General features: G+C 36.4%; 1 protein-coding gene across 2 annotated transcripts in view; it reads right to left on the bottom strand.

Annotated features, from left to right (window-relative positions):
- The window catches only part of LOC134856309 (uncharacterized), a 48,664-nt gene extending 39,517 nt beyond the window's left edge, over window positions 1-9,147 (bottom strand). The window contains exon 1 of one of the 2 annotated variants that reach the window (XM_063872670.1): window positions 8,956-9,147. The gene's annotated coding sequence lies outside the window, so the exon portion shown is untranslated. Of the gene's footprint in view, window positions 1-8,757; window positions 8,803-8,955 lie in introns of those variants that run through there. The other variant, XM_063872672.1, reaches the window with a different exon arrangement.
- Between the last annotated feature and the right edge of the window lie 540 nt (window positions 9,148-9,687).

Genomic DNA, 9,687 nt, shown 5'->3' on the forward strand with positions numbered 1-9,687 from the left:
ATTCGGGACAAAATTGACAAAATTGAGGCATTTATATTTGCTAGTTGCAGAAACAGTATTATTTAAATCGATTAAATTCAAGTTGGGTGGTATTTTGGGCATAAATTTGGTTCGAACAAGCAATAATGCAATTTACTTGATCGAACAAAGAAATACTATTTAATTCCATTAAATCTCTGCTGTCCTTCAATCGACATTTTGGAAGCGTAAATCTAATGGAAACAAGTGGATAAATGGGGAGACCCATCACAAATATTTAACTGTTGCGTAACATTTTTGGACACTAATCGATAAAATTAAGTGCTCAAGCTCTGCCCTTTTTTCAAGGGATGATTTACTTTAATATCCACCGCTTCAGTGCTATGTGTGCGATTGATCACAAGGCATGTCTAGCAGTAATTTCGAGGGTTGTTTTTTTTCTGTTTCGAGTCCGCCTTCGAAATGACGCAAGGACCATCTTGTTAATCAAATGGGCCGCTTTCTGCCTAAATACCAATGATTTGCAATTTTAATTCTTCAGAGCATTAGTCGCATTCTAAAGCCATTAAGCAAATTTTGCTAATTTGAACTTATTATACATCTTATGATAATATGGCCTACTATGGTAGAGCAGACTAGGTAGTAGCCATTGATTAAGAGTCTTTTAATCGAAGCTATCTTTTGAATCTACGCCGAAGTAGAATTGAGTTACGCAACAATGTTTCCAATGTTGACTTGACACTTCTGTAGTTACGCACTTTTAGTTATATACTGCAGTTACATAACATCATTTATCCATTCAGCGAGTGTTCAAATGTTCAGGCAAAGTTCCAGGTCTATTTGGATTTATGGGTATATATTGGATAAATTTAAAAACTTGCCATTGAGTTTTAGCTCATTAAATGAGTCTGTCTTGTTCGCTTTTTCTCAGTCTCGCCACCGTCTACAGTTGCGGGAGGCAATTGGTCGGGCGTAGCGATGTCGACAGTATTCTTTGCAACACCTTCTTGTTTTTCTCTGTCTTTTAAAAGCTTGATCCTCAGGGACTCCATGTACACGATGGGGCGGCTCTTTCTAGGGGGAGGGGGAGTGTTTCGAAAAAAAAATTGAACGTTTTTTCGACCTTTTTTAGGTGGACCAATTTGATTTTCTAAGCGCTTCGAAAATATTCTAAGTTCAGGTTTCTGTTTTCTGAAAAAAGTTTTATGGCGCAGGCGAATTTTTGATTTAAAAACAAACAGGTTGAAAATGACGTTTTGAGCACATTTTGAAAACATTTGACCTACAAAAGTTGCGTTTTTTGGCGCTCATTTCCCCCTCAAGTTTTGTTACATTGGCACAAATGCGCCGTTAGAAAACTTTTGAGTTTTATCAGCCAAAAATGAATGTCGTAAGATAAAACCAAAGAGGGATCCATCGGCACGCTACTGATACTTTTGATGGTGGCCTTGAGTTTACTGCTGCATTGTAGTGAAAAGGCATTGTAGATTGGTGACTCTACTGTGCTACATTCTATCGTAAACTAAGCCCAAAATTAATTGGTCAATGCGATAAGTAGAGAAATAACCAAATGGTGGATTTTAACATAGTTCGGGTCTTTAAAAAATTAAACCCACCCATGTCAAAATTATAAGGGGTAACAGAAAGTGATGACTACCTCCACTTCGCAAATACCGAAGCTAACTTTATTACACTTAAAAGACACATGCTAGAAATGATTTGAGCCGGTGATGCCAGCACCCAGTTCCTTAGGACCCAATTTGGTTCCCGGAAGTGCAAAACGTCTATTAGGACTCGGTAACAAGCAGTTGGATTGAAATCAAAACTTAGTATGACACATTTCCAGTTTAGGGAAGCTTAAATTTATATACTCAGACCCCCTGGACCCCTGCTATGCCCTAATTAAATAGTTTTCATTCTGACTTTCAGAAGTCAATGTTCTGCCCCCAACGAACGCAAGTAGCCACAACTTTGTGATACCATAGGTAGTGATGAGATAGATACATCATGTATTATAACTTGAGACAAAGCCTGCAGTTGGACCGAAAGTTATTGGAACTTGGGAAAACACTTTTGACACCAGAAAAAGGCAACTCACGCAAAATAATGAGAAGAGCAAATTGATTTTGTGAAGGCAATCGACATTAGACGCCAACCCCGAGAAAAGATCTCTCGTAAACAAAACTTTTCCGGCTTCTCCTGGCATTTATATTTTTTAAAGAAAAGTGATAATGGACTTTAAAAGAATGAAATAATTGAAAGTGATTCGGGTAAAAATTTGTAGATTTGTTTAAACAATTGACTCGTGCCCGAAAAAGAAAAGTTGAGCCTGAAGAAAACGGCAAGAGCCTCAATTGACTATTCGGCCTCTTGCCCTAATTCACCCAGAAAACCCCCCAAAAACCGGAAAATTAGCCTGTTCTCCGTTTCTGGCCCTTGAAAATGGGTATCAGTCGCCTTACTTTAAATTAAAGTTATCTACTAGAATCTGAAGCAGAAGACAAAAGATTATAGCTTGAAAGTTGCAACCATATAGTAGTGTAGTAAAGAAGAGTGAAAAGAGGCAAATATTGAAACCAATTTAGCTATGATAATTAAACTGTTAATGTCAACTCAATTTGACTGAAGAAAAGTAATCCCAAAGAAAACTGGCAACAATAAAAAAACAACATCGGATGCAGATCCTCTAAATAACGTGATTAGATGGGATGTTCATTTAATTAATTCGAGTTGAAACCGAAATGCAGGAGGCCGAAATGCTGACTGGATAGTTAAAAAAAGGCTTTGCAAAGTTGCTTTATAAAGCATTTTGATTTTTTTTTCAAATTTACATCACTTTGTCAAAATGAGCATTACTTCATAATCCTCAAAATGCAAGCGCAGTTTTCAGGGCTCTGATTGATGCGAACGTTTTTGTTATGATTGTTGCTCAGTTTTAATCTATTTTTTTTTGTTTTTTTTTTTAATTGACGTAGTTTAGTTGGTGCATTATTTTGATTGGCTTTTTCTTTCAGGACCATTCAGATTTTTCTAAGCTCGAAAAAAAGTAACGGATAGCAAATACAATAATTTTCAGGTCGCAGTTTGATGGGGCAAATGGGGGGGGGGCTTTCGATATAAATGATATTATTCGAAATTGAAAAGTGGAGTAAATCTACCCACCGTTTTAACGGATTTGGTATCTTTTTGACCACGACTTTTTTCTGAATGCCCTATCGAGCGGTTGGTGGTCGGTGAATATCGTGAATGCTGCCCCGTATTGATAATATAATAGTTGTTCAATTGCCCACACAACCCCTTATTACTTCAATTCGTAAACCGAACTTTTTTAGGGAACCTAGAGGCAACGCCCATTCGTCGGTTTTTTTTAGTGCCGCTCCAAGTCCTGAGCGTGTGATATCACAAAGCTATTTTGAGCGTGCTTCAATGGAGCGCAATTAGTTCCCGAACCTGAGGTATCCCGAGCGAGTTTCAACTAATTCATCAAAGTTGTTTCTCGTTTTTCGCGGACACCGCGTCTTTAGGTCTCTAGTGGGTAGCTGTTTGTAGCATTGAGGAGCGTCCAGATTTGTGCTTGTTTTCGTCTATTTGATGAGTATTTTGACGCCCTGTTTTGTGGGCGCAAGTTCAAACTTTTGACTGTTTTATACCAGAGCTTACAGTGAATTTAAAAAATTGGCTGAGTTTTCATCATTCATTTTTCCAACATTTTTTTTTCAATCGATTATACTTTCTATGATTTTTATGTGATTTATCGTCTTTTGATGAGGATAATGATGTAAATGCTGATGAGGAAGTCATACAAGAATGAGAATAAATTCTCGTATGCTGTCTTGTTAGGTATACTACTCTTTGAAATTGGATCGGCATATTGGTAAAACTGTCGAACATTCTGATTAAAATTGGTGTATTTCGGTTTCTCCACCTCCGATTAGAATGAAAATACTAAATTCGGTGGAGGTTCCTTTAGTGGTTATTGGCTGTAGGCCTTTTTGGGTATATTGATGAGACGAGTATTGACTACTTCTTGTTTTTTTTTACCACTTATGCGTTGTTACCCAACAAGATATCTACAATAGGCATTCTATATTCGTTTTAATGAATGTATGTATTTGTTGATATGTTTGGGATCTAATGCCAGTTTCTTTGATTGGTTTTTCTTTACTAAAATTACAATTGAGCTTTCAAACTATTCTTTGCAGCTTCGTTTTATTCGAATCTCGTCTTGTGTTGGAGCAGTCTTCCTTTGGGTGAATCGCCTTAAAACCTTTTGACGATGTGTGTTCACATCACAGGTTTTTTATCCTCAGCTCAGCAAGCATAATTTGTTTAGTCACTTTTATCCTATTGTGGATAAGCGGTAGTTTTTGTTCTGTTATTTTTTAAATTTTGGTCGCATATTTTTGGCCGCTGATGTGTGCCTTGTCCTGATTCATCGCCAAGAATGCTGCGTCGTTTTTTGTCTACCCAAATGACTCAATTGGTATAGTTATTCCACCAATTGTTTTTTTCCGATTATTCGTAGTAGGATGATCGTTTGGCATATTTTCTTCTAATTTTTCTTCTGTTTTTTTTTCGATCTCCTTTTGGTGCTTTTTCCAGAAGTTTATTAGTCCTTGATTCAGAAAATCGGCTGGGTTAATTGAATCTTTTATCGCCATATTTTCAGCTCTTGTTCCGTTTTTGTTCCGACTTTCGATACGAAATTAACGGAATATTTGTGCTCGGGGTGGGTTTTTTTTTCTTCAGACAAATTTCGACTTTTCAACTAGCCGTTTTTGACAAAATTTTTTAATATCATTCAAAAGGTATTGTTGTCCTGAGCTCAAATTTGAAAAGATATTTTACCTGTGATCATTTTTTGTAAAGTTATGGAGGTTTAAAGATTGCCATTTTGGCCAATTTGGGACAATTAACGCGCGATATGTTTCGCGCTATTAACGCGTAAGCGGAGAGTTAATCCGTCTTAAAATCGTTCCAAATTGGTTGAAAGAGGCTTATTTGCCATAATTGATTTGTAAGGAGCTAAATCTATCTTTTTATACTTTAAATGGCGTGTGGGGGATGATTTTCATTTAAAAAAATTTCAAATTAAAAAAAAAATTTTTTTTTATATTTTATTGCATTTAAATTTTTAATGTTATTACTGCTCCATAAAACCCTAAAAGGCAGTCGGAACATTCAGGGCTTCGCCCTGATACGAGCAGTCTTGTTACTTTAATAATGTGTCGGTTCAAATCTAGTTTTTTTATACAAGTTAAACTTTATATTCCAGAACTTTGTCTTCTCTGGCCACTACCACTTCATTCTCCTCTGCTACATGCCGGCCCAACTGGATCGTGACAAGTACTCTGCGTGATCCACCCGGTCTATTTAGTTTTTTTGTTTGACTCAATGTCTGCAACTTAGTTGTTGTTCTGTTGATTCTCCGAACACTAACTGTCCGGGTATCTACACATCTTTGCAAAATGTATACTTCGCGCATTTTGGGCAAGTTTTATTTTTTGTTGGCACTCTAATAAATGGTTTTGGTCAAAATCGTTTCCATACTAAAAGCAATTTTTTGAATTGTTTGGAGCTTGTTGACTATTTCTTCGTTTGCGCAGCTGTTGTAAGGTTTTTTCGTTTTTTTAAATGAACCTTCTATTCTTATGCTTACGTTAAGCTATTCTCTGTGGTTTTGTTACTAATGAAGTATCTCAATTGTTTTTTATGTTTATTTATTGCGAGCCTAGTTGCATGAGTTGTGAGATAGATGTGATCCTGTTTGACTTCGTCCTTGGCTACTATTGGTATTGGTTCTCTGAAAAAAATTTTTCCAAATATTCCCATTGTCGCTGGACCGTAAATTTTCTAACCTTCAGTTTTTTGTTGTTCTCCAACATGGTGTTGTGCCCACCAGCGGGCGTATTTGTGGGGGGGGGGGAGGGATGTGGGGGGGGGGGGAAGAGCCTCAACTGACTATTCGGCCTTTTGCCCTAATTCACTCAGAAAACCCCAGAAAAAAATCGGAAAACCAGCCTGTTCTCGATTCCTGGCCCTTGAAAATGGATATAAGTCCCCTTACTTTAAATTAACGTTATCTACTAGAATCTGAAGCGGAAGACAAAAGATTATAGCTTGAAAGTTGCAATCATATAGTAGTGTTGTAAAGAAGAGTGAAAAGAGGCAAATATTGAAACCAATTTAGCTATGATAATTAAACTGTTAATGTCAACTCGATTTGACTGAAGAAAAGTAATCCCAAAGAAAACTGGCAACAATAAAAGTACGACATCGGATGCAGGTCCTCTAAATAACGTGATTAGATGGGATGTTCATTTAATTAATTCGAGTTGAAGCCGAAATGCAGGAGGCCGAAATGCTGACTGGATAGTTAAAAAAAGGCTTTGCAAAGTTGCTTTTTTAAACATTTTGATTTTTTTCTTTTTTCAAAGTTACATCAGTTTGTCAAAGTGAGTATTACTTCATAATCCTCAAAATATAATCGCAATTTTCAGGGCTCTGATTGATGCGAACGTTTTTGTTATGGTTGTTGCTCAGTTTTAATCTGTTTTTTTTTTAATTAACGTAACTTAGTTGGTGCATTGTTTTGATTGGCTTTTTTTCAGGACTATTCAGATCTTTCTAAGCTCGAAACATAGTAACGGAAAGCGAATACAATAATTTTCGGGTCGCAGTTTGATGGATCAAATGGGGGGGCTTTTCGATATAAATGATATTATTCGAAATTGAAAAGTGGGGTTAACCTACCCACTGTTTTAAGCGGATTTGGTATCTTTTTGACAACGACCTTTCTCTGAATGCCCTATCGAGCGGTTGGTGGTCGGTGAATATCGTGAATGCTATTGATAATATAATAGTTGTTTAATTGCCCACACAACCCCTTATTACTTCAGTTCGTAAACCGAACTTTTTAGGGAACCTAGAGGCAACGCCCATTCGTCGGTTGTTTTTTTAGTGCCGCTCCAAGTCCTGAGCGTGTGATATCACAAAGACATTTTGAGCGTGCTTCAATAGAGCGTAATTAATTCCCGAGTCTGAGGTATCCCGAGCGAGTTTCAACTAATTTATCAAAGTTGTTTCTCGTTTTTCGCGGACACCGCGTCTTTAGGTCTCTAGTCAATTGTAGCTGTTTGTAGCATTGAGGAGCGTCCAGAGTTACGATTGTTTTCATCTACTTGATGAGTAGTTTGATGACTTGCTTTGTGAGCGCAACTTCAAACTTATGGCTGGTTCATACCAGAGCTTGCAGTGAATTTTAAAAAATGGCTGAATTCTCCTCATTCATTTTTTACATTTTTTATTCAATCGATTATACTTTCTACTAATTTTATGTTCTTATGTTTATATTGAGCTATTCTCTGTGGTTGTTACTAATGAAGTATCTCAATTGTTTTTTTTATGTTTATATATTGCGAGCCTAGCTGCATGGGTAGTGAGATTGATGTGCTGCTGTTTGACTTCGTCCTTGGCTACTATTGGTTCTCGGAAAAAAATGTCTTGCAGATATTCCCATTGTTGGTGGGCCGTAAATTTTTTTTCTATCATTCAATTTTTTGTTGTTGTCTGACATGGTGTTTTTCTTATTATCTACTTATATGTTTTTCTTATTATATACTTTCTAGATCTACTTTTTTTTAAGTTTTAAAGAATGAGTCATAACTTTTATCATAAATTTACGATTTTACTGAGTTAATGATATTTTGATTTATGATCTACAGCAGGGGAGGAATTAAGGGGGGTGCGGCGGTGGGCGGATGCTTTCCCTCCCTCAGGTATACGACCCCCTGCCGACCCAAAGGGTCCCCCTTTGTACTATTTTGAGATATCCATTTTTAGTTAAGGACTAAAATTTTTCTAAAGGAGCCTTGGGCGCCAATATATACTAATTTTGAGGGGGGAGCGCGCCAAAAAAACTTAATTTTTTTATCAAAACTTTCCAAAAGTTGCCCAAAAACGCCTTTTTTGGCCTGTTTGTTTTAAATTTTGCCTGCGACGCAGAAAATTTGGTCAAAATGCGGCCGTTATAGTGATTTGGGAGAGTTCAGAAAATCAATTTGGTCGACCTAAAAAAAGGTCGACAAAATTTTCGAACATTTTTTGAAAATCCGCCCCCTCGAGAAAATCCTAGATCCGCTCTTGCTAAGGTACGATGATAAAGATACAAGAGGCAGGTAATACAATACGTAAATTTTTGAGGAGGATTCTGAGACTATTAATCAAAAATTTTTTAAAAATACCTTTAGATATAAAAAAACGCCTGTTCTCAATCCTCACTTGACGTTTCTGCCGTTACAAACTTTTATTTTTGAAAAATAATCAATTTTTTAGACAGTCTTTATGGTTGACATGGAGTGAACACAAATGCAAGGTTACTACGGCCTGCTAACACTTCATTACCAACTGATAATATAAATGGACAAGTTGGTCTTAGAGTTTTATCCAGATAAAATCCTTTTGGATATATGGGTAATGGCAGATCCCAAAAACTAAGATAAAAAACCGCAAATAATTAGTCCTCCTCGGTGTAGACAAAAATCTTGAAACAATATCCTAAATATTGTCTTTTTACAGTTTCCGTGAACCGGTTCGATCATCAACAACTTTATTTTCAAAAGGCAAGATTAGGCACAGGAAACTTTTTGAAACAAACGCCGATTTGAACAGCCTGCCTTCAAAAAAGCTACAAGTGTTTTCGGCATAAAACGTTGAGACTTTGGGGACAGTTGTTCAAATAATGCCCATATGCCGGAAAAGTACTTCAATTGTTCTTACCTTACCACGATGCTGTGTTTTCCTTGTTTACTTTTTTTTATTTATCTAGGTAATCAAAAGAAGAGTAAACAAAAAACTTGAGGAAGCAATTTTCCGCTGAATTGGATTCTTGAGGTGGTGCTTTGGACACGAGAAAAAAACTGTTTAACCTTTTAAGGCTATGGCACATCCGTTACAGAACTAATAAGATTTACTTACCATTGGGACTTCGAAAATGGTGTCGATCGCTTTCAAGTTTTGCAACATAACGATGTGGATGAAAAGTGAAAAAGATCCTTTGAAGTCTTTACCATTTATTCAGGCGAGAACACGATCTCGAATTACTACCTGTTGGTGTTTTAATCCCCAGGGAAAAGAACCCGTTAGATTACTAAAATAGACTGCACAATCCAAATCAATATTTCAGTCGGACGGTTAGATAACATGTTAGATATTAAAGAAAAAATTCGCTTCTGATTGTAAATTTTGACTCGTTTTCATACAAAAAGAGCAATTTGGCTGATAAATAAGGAGTGCATTCAGAATATTCACTTTCCACGGTCGCAAATTTTTCCGCTTCTTAATTGATTTTCAGACTAAAAGAAAATGGATGTTGAGTTGCATTTTGAATGAGGCAGCGAATTCTTTGTGACATAAATAAATTTGAATAATTTCGAAAAATCCCAAGGAAGGAAAATGATCTAATTTACTTTGTTTCAGGGAATTTTAATAAGTTGATTACACGATTTTCAAATTATTTCCGGATGATCAGAAGACGAAAACAAAAGGCGCAGCTTTGAAGTGTTCTTTTTAGAAGAATTCCCATTATAAGCAACTGTTTTCCATAAAATGTAATGTTCTTTTTATAGCACAATTGAGCGTGACATTGACATTTGAATTCGATGTTGCAAATTTGATGTCTTCTTTCGAGAATCTCTAAATGACACTTCT

The sequence above is a fragment of the Symsagittifera roscoffensis genome, unplaced genomic scaffold (genome assembly GCF_963678635.1).
Source record: "Symsagittifera roscoffensis unplaced genomic scaffold, txSymRosc1.1 SCAFFOLD_61, whole genome shotgun sequence".
Lineage (NCBI taxonomy): Eukaryota > Metazoa > Xenacoelomorpha > Acoela > Convolutidae > Symsagittifera > Symsagittifera roscoffensis.